This window comes from Brienomyrus brachyistius, chromosome 2, assembly GCF_023856365.1.
Source record: "Brienomyrus brachyistius isolate T26 chromosome 2, BBRACH_0.4, whole genome shotgun sequence".
In the NCBI taxonomy this organism is placed as follows: domain Eukaryota; kingdom Metazoa; phylum Chordata; class Actinopteri; order Osteoglossiformes; family Mormyridae; genus Brienomyrus; species Brienomyrus brachyistius.
The window spans coordinates 43,329,753-43,339,456 of NC_064534.1; the positions used below are offsets into that span (position 1 = coordinate 43,329,753).

The 9,704-nt window shown below is 44.7% G+C and overlaps 1 protein-coding gene, 6 non-coding genes and 2 pseudogenes across 7 annotated transcripts in view; 8 read left to right on the plus strand and 1 right to left on the minus strand.

The window, feature by feature from the left end:
* The window catches only part of LOC125715120 (uncharacterized), a 1,180,389-nt gene that overhangs the window by 183,724 nt on the left and 986,961 nt on the right, over window positions 1-9,704 (minus strand). The window lies entirely within an intron of this gene.
* Window positions 324-442, plus strand: LOC125735980 (5S ribosomal RNA). Its single transcript, XR_007395264.1, has one exon. It is a non-coding gene; the product is annotated as a 5S ribosomal RNA (ribosomal RNA).
* LOC125731545 (5S ribosomal RNA) lies at window positions 1,519-1,637 on the plus strand (annotated as a pseudogene).
* Window positions 2,662-2,780, plus strand: LOC125737123 (5S ribosomal RNA). Its single transcript, XR_007396390.1, has one exon. It is a non-coding gene; the product is annotated as a 5S ribosomal RNA (ribosomal RNA).
* Window positions 3,858-3,976, plus strand: LOC125734120 (5S ribosomal RNA). Its single transcript, XR_007393445.1, has one exon. It is a non-coding gene; the product is annotated as a 5S ribosomal RNA (ribosomal RNA).
* On the plus strand, window positions 5,054-5,172 carry LOC125732010 (5S ribosomal RNA; annotated as a pseudogene).
* On the plus strand, window positions 6,197-6,315 carry LOC125736060 (5S ribosomal RNA). The gene has a single exon (XR_007395343.1). It is a non-coding gene; the product is annotated as a 5S ribosomal RNA (ribosomal RNA).
* On the plus strand, window positions 7,393-7,511 carry LOC125730949 (5S ribosomal RNA). Its single transcript, XR_007391242.1, has one exon. It is a non-coding gene; the product is annotated as a 5S ribosomal RNA (ribosomal RNA).
* Window positions 8,587-8,705, plus strand: LOC125736025 (5S ribosomal RNA). Its single transcript, XR_007395308.1, has one exon. It is a non-coding gene; the product is annotated as a 5S ribosomal RNA (ribosomal RNA).

Consider the following 9,704-nt stretch of genomic DNA (forward strand, 5'->3'; position numbering starts at 1 on the left):
AGGGTCGTTAAGAGAAGCCTACATGCAGTAGGCAAAGGAGTAATGTTTGCTGGCGGGGGACGTGCGGCGATTAACCTGTGCGGTAGTGAAAAGGAGTTAAAAAGAAGGAAGTGTGCGGATGCGGAAAGAATGGAATAATTGTGGTAGGCTGCCGGCTGAGTAGTTTGGTGAATGTTTGGTGTGGGTCCGGCGCTGCCGATTGGATGGTGGAGCTGCAGTGTGAGTCAGATAAAAAAAAAAAAAACAGGAGTAGGATCCAATGGGACTAACTGGCATGTATAGACGCGTGTAATGCAAAAGGGCTGTTTTTGGTAGCATCTCTCGCTTACGGCCATACCACCCTGAACACGCCCGATCTCGTCTGATCTTGGAAGCTAAGCAGGGTAGGGTCTGGTTAGTACTTGGATGGGAGACCACCTGGTAATACCTGGTGCTGTAAGCTTTTCTCACTTTTACTTTATACAGGGGGCGCTCCACTTCACGATTAATTTAAATCTATCACTCCCCTTCCATTTTACTATTTTATATATATATATTTTTTTTTCTCTCATTCATAAAGGCAGCTTTTAGAAACCGTTTTACTCTAAATACTGCCTGGTAATTCTAGGTGCTGTAAGCTCTTCGTGCCTTTATTCCACCAGGGCGCGATCTTCTCACAAACTTGAAGACTGTCACTCCCCATTCACGTTTTACAACTTATTGTTAATGATAAAGAGACAGCTTTTTACACACAGTTTTAAACAAAGTACTGATATAATTCCTCTTCAACTAACCGCTTTGTTTTCTATGCAAAAACCACTTCGCCACAGAAGACTCGATATTATTGGCATAGCAAGTTCTGCTCTTCTCCTTTCAAAACTTGCTAAAAGCTGTATTTAAAAGAACAGATTGGCCGGGGTAATTCACACCCTTCAATGCCAGCTTAATGTTTAGGTTAGAGGGAATCACAGAGGAATTAGGGATGGAAACTTCTTTGCTGGTGGTAGAAGCGGTCTGGTGAATTTTTAGAGAGAAGACGCCGTCGATGTTTGAATGTAGAAAATTGTTCTGGCTGCAGCCTGCGGTATGGACTTGTTGGCGTGTGTAGCTCCCAGTGTTCTGACAGCGTGACATTTTGGGGAAGCATGTGATTCAACAGCAACCAGTGGGCTTCGTGCGGCGGAGATTTTGTGGCTGTTAGCGGAGTTGATAACAGAGGGTCTTTAAGAGAAGCCTGCATGCGGTAGGCAAATGAGTAATGTTTGCCGGCGGGGGACGTGCGGCGATTAACCTGTTCGGTAGTGAAAAGGACTTAAAGAGAAGGAAGTGTGCGGATGCGGAAAGAATGGAATAATTGTGGTAGGCTGCCGGCTGAGTAGTTTGGTGAATGTTTGGTGTGGGTGCGGCGCTGCCGATTGGATGGTGGTGCTGCAGTGTGAGTCAGATAAAAAAAAAAAAACCAGGAGTAGGATCCAATGGGACTAACTGGCATGTATAGAGGCGTGTAATGCAAAAGGGCTGTTTTTGTTCGCGGTTCTCGCTCATGGCCATATCACCCTGAACACGCCCGATCTCGTCTGATCTCGGAAGCTAAGCGGGGTAGGGTCTGGTTAGTACTTGGGTGGGAGACTACCTGGGAATACCACGTGCTGTAAGCTTTTCTCACTTTTACTTTATACAGGGGGCACTCCACCTCACGATTAATTTAAATCTATCACTCCCCTTCCATTTTACTATTTTATATATTTCTTTTTTCTCTCATTCATAAAGGCAGCTTTTACACACGTTTTACTCTAAATACTGCCTGGTAATTCTAGGTGCTGTAAGCTGTTCGTGCCTTTATTCCACCAGGGCACGATCTTCTCACAAACTTGAAGACTGTCACTCCCCATTCACGTTTTACAACTTATTGTTAATGATAAAGAAACAGCTTTTTACACACAGTTTTAAACAAAGTACTGATATTATTCCTCTTCAACTGACCGCTTTGTTTTCTATGCAAAAACCACTTCGCCACAGAAGACTCGATATTATTGGCATAGCAAGTTCTGCTCTTCTCCTTTCAAAACTTGCTAAAAGCTGTATTTAATGTTTAGGTTAGTGGGAATCACAGAGGAATTAGGGATGGAAACTTCTTTGCTGGTGGTAGAAGCGGTCTGGTGAATTTTTAGAGAGAAGAGGCCGTCAATGTTTGAATGTAGAAAATTGTTCTGGCTGCAGCCTGCAGTATGGACTTGTTGGTGTGTGTAGCTCCCAGTGTTCTGACAGCGCGACGTTTTGGGGAAGCATGTGATTCAGCAGCTACCAGTGGGCTTCGTGCGGCGGAGATTTTGTGGCTGTTAGCGGAGTTGATAACAGAGGGTCGTTAAGAGAAGCCTGCATGCAGTAGGCAAAGGAGTAATGTTTGCCGGCGGGGGACGTGCGGCGATTAACCTGTGCGGTAGTGAAGAGGAGTTAAAGAGAAGGAAGTGTGCGGATGCGGAAAGAATGGAATAATTGTGGTAGGCTGCCGGCTGAGTAGTTTGGTGAATGTTTGGTGTGGTTCCGGCACTGCCGATTGGATGGTGGGGCTGCAGTGTGAGTCAGATAAAAAAAAAAAAAAACAGGAGTAGGATCCAATGGGACAAACTGGCATGTATAGAGGCGTGTAATGCAAAAGGGCTGTTTTTGGTAGTTTTTCTCGCACACGGCCATACCACCCTGAACACGCCCGATCTCGTCTGATCTCGGAAGCAAAGCAGGGTAGGGTCTGTTTAGTACTTGGATGGGAGACCTCCTGGGAATACCCGGTGCTGTAAGCTTTTCTCACTTTTACTTTATACAGGGGGCGCTCCACTTCACGATTAATTTAAATCTATTACTCCCCTTCCATTTTACTATTTTATATATATATTTCTTTTTTCTCTCATTCATGAAGGCAGCTTTTACACACGTTTTACTCTAAATACTTCCTGGTAATTCTAGGTGCTGTAAGCTGTTCGTGCCTTTATTCCACCAGGGCGCGATCTTCTCACAAACTTGAAGACTGTCACTCCCCATTCACATTTTACAACTTATTGTTAATGATAAAGAGACAGCTTTTTACACACAGTTTTAAACAAAGTACTGATATTATTCCTCTTCAACTGACCGCTTTGTTTTCTATGCAAAAACCACTTCGCCACAGAAGACTCGATATTATTGGCATAGCAAGTTCTGCTCTTCTCCTTTCAAAACTTGCTAAAAGCTGTATTTAAAAGAACAGATTGGCCGGGGTAATTCACACCCTTCAATGCCAGCTTAATGTTTAGGTTAGTGGGAATCACAGAGGAATTAGGGATGGAAACTTCTTTGCTGGTGGTAGAAGCGGTCTGGTGAATTTTTAGAGAGAAGAGGCCGTCGATGTTTGAATGTAGAAAATTGTTCTGGCTGCAGCCTGCAGTATGGACTTGTTGGTGTGTGTAGCTCCCAGTGTTCTGACAGCGCGACGTTTTGGGGAAGCATGTGATTCAGCAGCTACCAGTGGGCTTCGTGCGGCGGAGATTTTGTGGCTGTTAGCGGAGTTGATAACAGAGGGTCGTTAAGAGAAGCCTGCATGCAGTAGGCAAAGGAGTAATGTTTGCCGGCGGGGGACGTGCGGCGATTAACCTGTGCGGTAGTGAAAAGGAGTTAAAAAGAAGGAAGTGTGCGGATGCGGAAAGAATGGAATAATTGTGGTAGGCTGCCGGCTGAGTAGTTTGGTGAATGTTTGGTGTGGGTCCGGCGCTGCCGATTGGATGGTGGGGCTGCAGTGTGAGTCAGATAAAAAAAAAAAAAAAAACAGGAGTAGGATCCAATGGGACTAACTGGCATGTATAGAGGCGTGTAATGCAAAAGGGCTGTTTTTGGTAGCATCTCTCGCTTACGGCCATACCACCCTGAACACGCCTGATCTCGTCTGATCTCGGAAGCTAAGCAGGGTAGGGTCTGGTTAGTACTTGGATGGGAGACCGCCTGGGAATACCAGGTGTTGTAAGCTTTTCTCATTTTTACTTTAAACGGGGGGCGCTCCACTTCACGATTAATTTAAATCTATCACTCCCCTTCCATTTTACTATTTTATATATATATATTTTTTTTTCTCTCATTCATAAAGGCAGCTTTTAGAAACCGTTTTGCTCTAAATACTTCCTGGTAATTCTAGGTGCTGTAAGCTGTTCGTGCCTTTATTCCACCAGGGCGCGATCTTCTCACAAACTTGAAGACTGTCACTCCCCATTCACGTTTTACAACTTATTGTTAATGATAAAGAGACAGCTTTTTACACACAGTTTTAAACAAAGTACTGATATTATTCCTCTTCAACTGACCGCTTTGTTTTCTATGCAAAAACCACTTCGCCACAGAAGACTCGATATTATTGGCATAGCAAGTTCTGCTCTTCTCCTTTCAAAACTTGCTAAAAGCTGTATTTAAAAGAACAGATTGGACGGGGTAATTCACACCCTTCAATGCCAGCTTAATGTTTAGGTTAGTGGGAATCACAGAGGAATTAGGGATGGAAACTTCTTTGCTGGTGGTAGAAGCGGTCTGGTGAATTTTTAGAGAGAAGAGGCCGTCGATGTTTGAATGTAGAAAATAGGTCTGGCTGCAGCCTGCAGTATGGACTTGTTGGTGTGTGTAGCTCCCAGTGTTCTGACAGCGCGATGTTTTGGGGAAGCATCTAATTCAGCAGCTACCAGTGGGCTTCGTGCGGCGGAGATTTTGTGGCTGTTAGCGGAGTTGATAACAGAGGGTCGTTAATAGAAGCCTGCATGCAGTAGGCAAAGGAGTAATGTTTGCCGGCGGGGGACGTGCGGCGATTAACCTGTGCGGTAGTGAAAAGGAGTTAAAAAGAAGGAAGTGTGCGGATGCGGAAAGAATGGAATAATTGTGGTAGGCTGCCGGCTGAGTAGTTTGGTGAATGTTTGGTGTGGGTCCGGCGCTGCCGATTGGATGGTGGGGCTGCAGTGTGAGTCAGATAAAAAAAAAAAAAAACAGGAGTAGGATCCAATGGGACTAACTGGCATGTATAGAGGCGTGTAATGCAAAAGGGCTGTTTTTGGTAGCATCTCTCGCTTACGGCCATACCACTCTGAACATGCCCGATCTCGTCTAATTTTGGAAGCTAAGCGGGGTAGGGTCTGGTTAGTACTTGGGTGGGAGACTACCTGGGAATACCACGTGCTGTAAGCTTTTCTCACTTTTACTTTATACAGGGGGCACTCCACCTCACGATTAATTTAAGTCTATCACTCCCCTTCCATTTTACTATTTTATATATTTCTTTTTTCTCTCATTCATAAAGGCAGCTTTTACACACGTTTTACTCTAAATACTGCCTGGTAATTCTAGGTGCTGTAAGCTGTTCGTGCCTTTATTCCACCAGGGCACGATCTTCTCACAAACTTGAAGACTGTCACTCCCCATTCACGTTTTACAACTTATTGTTAATGATAAAGAAACAGCTTTTTACACACAGTTTTAAACAAAGTACTGATATTATTCCTCTTCAACTGACCGCTTTGTTTTCTATGCAAAAACCACTTCGCCACAGAAGACTCGATATTATTGGCATAGCAAGTTCTGCTCTTCTCCTTTCAAAACTTGCTAAAAGCTGTATTTAATGTTTAGGTTAGTGGGAATCACAGAGGAATTAGGGATGGAAACTTCTTTGCTGGTGGTAGAAGCGGTCTGGTGAATTTTTAGAGAGAAGAGGCCGTCAATGTTTGAATGTAGAAAATTGTTCTGGCTGCAGCCTGCAGTATGGACTTGTTGGTGTGTGTAGCTCCCAGTGTTCTGACAGCGCGACGTTTTGGGGAAGCATGTGATTCAGCAGCTACCAGTGGGCTTCGTGCGGCGGAGATTTTGTGGCTGTTAGTGGAGTTGATAACAGAAGGTCATTAAGAGAAGCCTGCATGCGGTAGGCAAAGGAGTAATGTTTGCCGGCGGGGGACGTGCGGCGATTAACCTGTGCGGTAGTGAAGAGGAGTTAAAGAGAAGGAAGTGTGCGGATGCGGAAAGAATGGAATAATTGTGGTAGGCTGCCGGCTGAGTAGTTTGGTGAATGTTTGGTGTGGTTCCGGCACTGCCGATTGGATGGTGGGGCTGCAGTGTGAGTCAGATAAAAAAAAAAAAAAACAGGAGTAGGATCCAATGGGACAAACTGGCATGTATAGAGGCGTGTAATGCAAAAGGGCTGTTTTTGGTAGTTTTTCTCGCTCACGGCCATACCACCCTGAACACGCCCGATCTCGTCTGATCTCGGAAGCAAAGCAGGGTAGGGTCTGTTTAGTACTTGGATGGGAGACCTCCTGGGAATACCCGGTGCTGTAAGCTTTTCTCACTTTTACTTTATACAGGGGGCGCTCCACTTCACGATTAATTTAAATCTATTACTCCCCTTCCATTTTACTATTTTATATATATATTTCTTTTTTCTCTCATTCATGAAGGCAGCTTTTACACACGTTTTACTCTAAATACTTCCTGGTAATTCTAGGTGCTGTAAGCTGTTCGTGCCTTTATTCCACCAGGGCGCGATCTTCTCACAAACTTGAAGACTGTCACTCCCCATTCACATTTTACAACTTATTGTTAATGATAAAGAGACAGCTTTTTACACACAGTTTTAAACAAAGTACTGATATTATTCCTCTTCAACTGACCGCTTTGTTTTCTATGCAAAAACCACTTCGCCACAGAAGACTCGATATTATTGGCATAGCAAGTTCTGCTCTTCTCCTTTCAAAACTTGCTAAAAGCTGTATTTAAAAGAACAGATTGGCCGGGGTAATTCACACCCTTCAATGCCAGCTTAATGTTTAGGTTAGTGGGAATCACAGAGGAATTAGGGATGGAAACTTCTTTGCTGGTGGTAGAAGCGGTCTGGTGAATTTTTAGAGAGAAGAGGCCGTCGATGTTTGAATGTAGAAAATTGTTCTGGCTGCAGCCTGCAGTATGGACTTGTTGGTGTGTGTAGCTCCCAGTGTTCTGACAGCGCGACGTTTTGGGGAAGCATGTGATTCAGCAGCTACCAGTGGGCTTCGTGCGGCGGAGATTTTGTGGCTGTTAGCGGAGTTGATAACAGAGGGTCGTTAAGAGAAGCCTGCATGCAGTAGGCAAAGGAGTAATGTTTGCCGGCGGGGGACGTGCGGCGATTAACCTGTGCGGTAGTGAAAAGGAGTTAAAAAGAAGGAAGTGTGCGGATGCGGAAAGAATGGAATAATTGTGGTAGGCTGCCGGCTGAGTAGTTTGGTGAATGTTTGGTGTGGGTCCGGCGCTGCCGATTGGATGGTGGGGCTGCAGTGTGAGTCAGATAAAAAAAAAAAAAAAAACAGGAGTAGGATCCAATGGGACTAACTGGCATGTATAGAGGCGTGTAATGCAAAAGGGCTGTTTTTGGTAGCATCTCTCGCTTACGGCCATACCACCCTGAACACGCCTGATCTCGCCTGATCTCGGAAGCTAAGCAGGGTAGCGTCTGGTTAGTACTTGGATGGGAGACCGCCTGGGAATACCAGGTGTTGTAAGCTTTTCTCATTTTTACTTTAAACGGGGGGCGCTCCACTTCACGATTAATTTAAATCTAGCACTCCCCTTCCATTTTACTATTTTATATATATATTTTTTTTTTCTCTCATTCATAAAGGCAGCTTTTAGAAACCGTTTTACTCTAAATACTTCCTGGTAATTCTAGGTGCTGTAAGCTGTTCGTGCCTTTATTCCACCAGGGCGCGATCTTCTCACAAACTTGAAGACTGTCACTCCCCATTCACGTTTTACAACTTATTGTTAATGATAAAGAGACAGCTTTTTACACACAGTTTTAAACAAAGTACTGATATTATTCCTCTTCAACTGACCGCTTTGTTTTCTATGCAAAAACCACTTCGCCACAGAAGACTCGATATTATTGGCATAGCAAGTTCTGCTCTTCTCCTTTCAAAACTTGCTAAAAGCTGTATTTAAAAGAACAGATTGGCCGGGGTAATTCACACCCTTCAATGCCAGCTTAATGTTTAGGTTAGTGGGAATCACAGAGGAATTAGGGATGGAAACTTCTTTGCTGGTGGTAGAAGCGGTCTGGTGAATTTTTAGAGAGAAGAGGCCGTCGATGTTTGAATGTAGAAAATTGTTCTGGCTGCAGCCTGCAGTATGGACTTGTTGGTGTGTGTAGCTCCCAGTGTTCTGACAGCGCGACGTTTTGGGGAAGCATGTGATTCAGCAGCTACCAGTGGGCTTCGTGCGGCGGAGATTTTGTGGCTGTTAGCGGAGTTGATAACAGAGGGTCGTTAAGAGAAGCCTGCATGCAGTAGGCAAAGGAGTAATGTTTGCCGGCGGGGGACGTGCGGCGATTAACCTGTGCGGTAGTGAAAAGGAGTTAAAAAGAAGGAAGTGTGCGGATGCGGAAAGAATGGAATAATTGTGGTAGGCTGCCGGCTGAGTAGTTTGGTGAATGTTTGGTGTGGGTCCGGCGCTGCCGATTGGATGGTGGTGCTGCAGTGTGAGTCAGATAAAAAAAAAAAAACCAGGAGTAGGATCCAATGGGACTAACTGGCATGTATAGACGCGTGTAATGCAAAAGGGCTGTTTTTGATCACGTCTCTCGCTTACGGCCATACCACCCTGAACACGCCTGATCTCATCCGATCTCGGAAGCCAAGCAGGTTAGGGTCTGGTCAGTACTTGGATGGGAGACCTCCTGGGAATACCAGGTGCTGTAAGCTTTTCTCACTTTTACTTTAAACGGGGGGCGCTCCACTTCACGATTAATTTAAATCTATCACTCCCCTTCCATTTTACTATTTTATATATATATATATTTTTTTCTCTCATTCATAAAGGCAGCTTTTAGAAACCGTTTTACTCTAAATACTTCCTGGTAATTCTAGGTGCTGTAAGCTGTTCGTGCCTTTATTCCACCAGGGCGCGATCTTCTCACAAACTTGAAGACTGTCACTCCCCATTCACGTTTTACAACTTATTGTTAATGATAAAGAGACAGCTTTTTACACACAGTTTTAAACAAAGTACTGATATTATTCCTCTTCAACTGACCGCTTTGTTTTCTATGCAAAAACCACTTCGCCACAGAAGACTCGATATTATTGGCATAGCAAGTTCTGCTCTTCTCCTTTCAAAACTTGCTAAAAGCTGTATTTAAAAGAACAGATTGGCCGGGGTAATTCACACCCTTCAATGCCAGCTTAATGTTTAGGTTAGTGGGAATCACAGAGGAATTAGGGATGGAAACTTCTTTGCTGGTGGTAGAAGCGGTCTGGTGAATTTTTAGAGAGAAGAGGCCGTCGATGTTTGAATGTAGAAAATTGTTCTGGCTGCAGCCTGCAGTATGGACTTGTTGGTGTGTGTAGCTCCCAGTGTTCTGACAGCGCGACGTTTTGGGGAAGCATGTGATTCAGCAGCTACCAGTGGGCTTCGTGCGGCGGAGATTTTGTGGCTGTTAGCGGAGTTGATAACAGAGGGTCGTTAAGAGAAGCCTGCATGCAGTAGGCAAAGGAGTAATGTTTGCCGGCGGGGGACGTGCGGCGATTAACCTGTGCGGTAGTGAAAAGGAGTTAAAAAGAAGGAAGTGTGCGGATGCGGAAAGAATGGAATAATTGTGGTAGGCTGCCGGCTGAGTAGTTTGGTGAATGTTTGGTGTGGGTCCGGCGCTGCCGATTGGATGGTGGGGCTGCAGTGTGAGTCAGATAAAAAAAAAAAAAAAA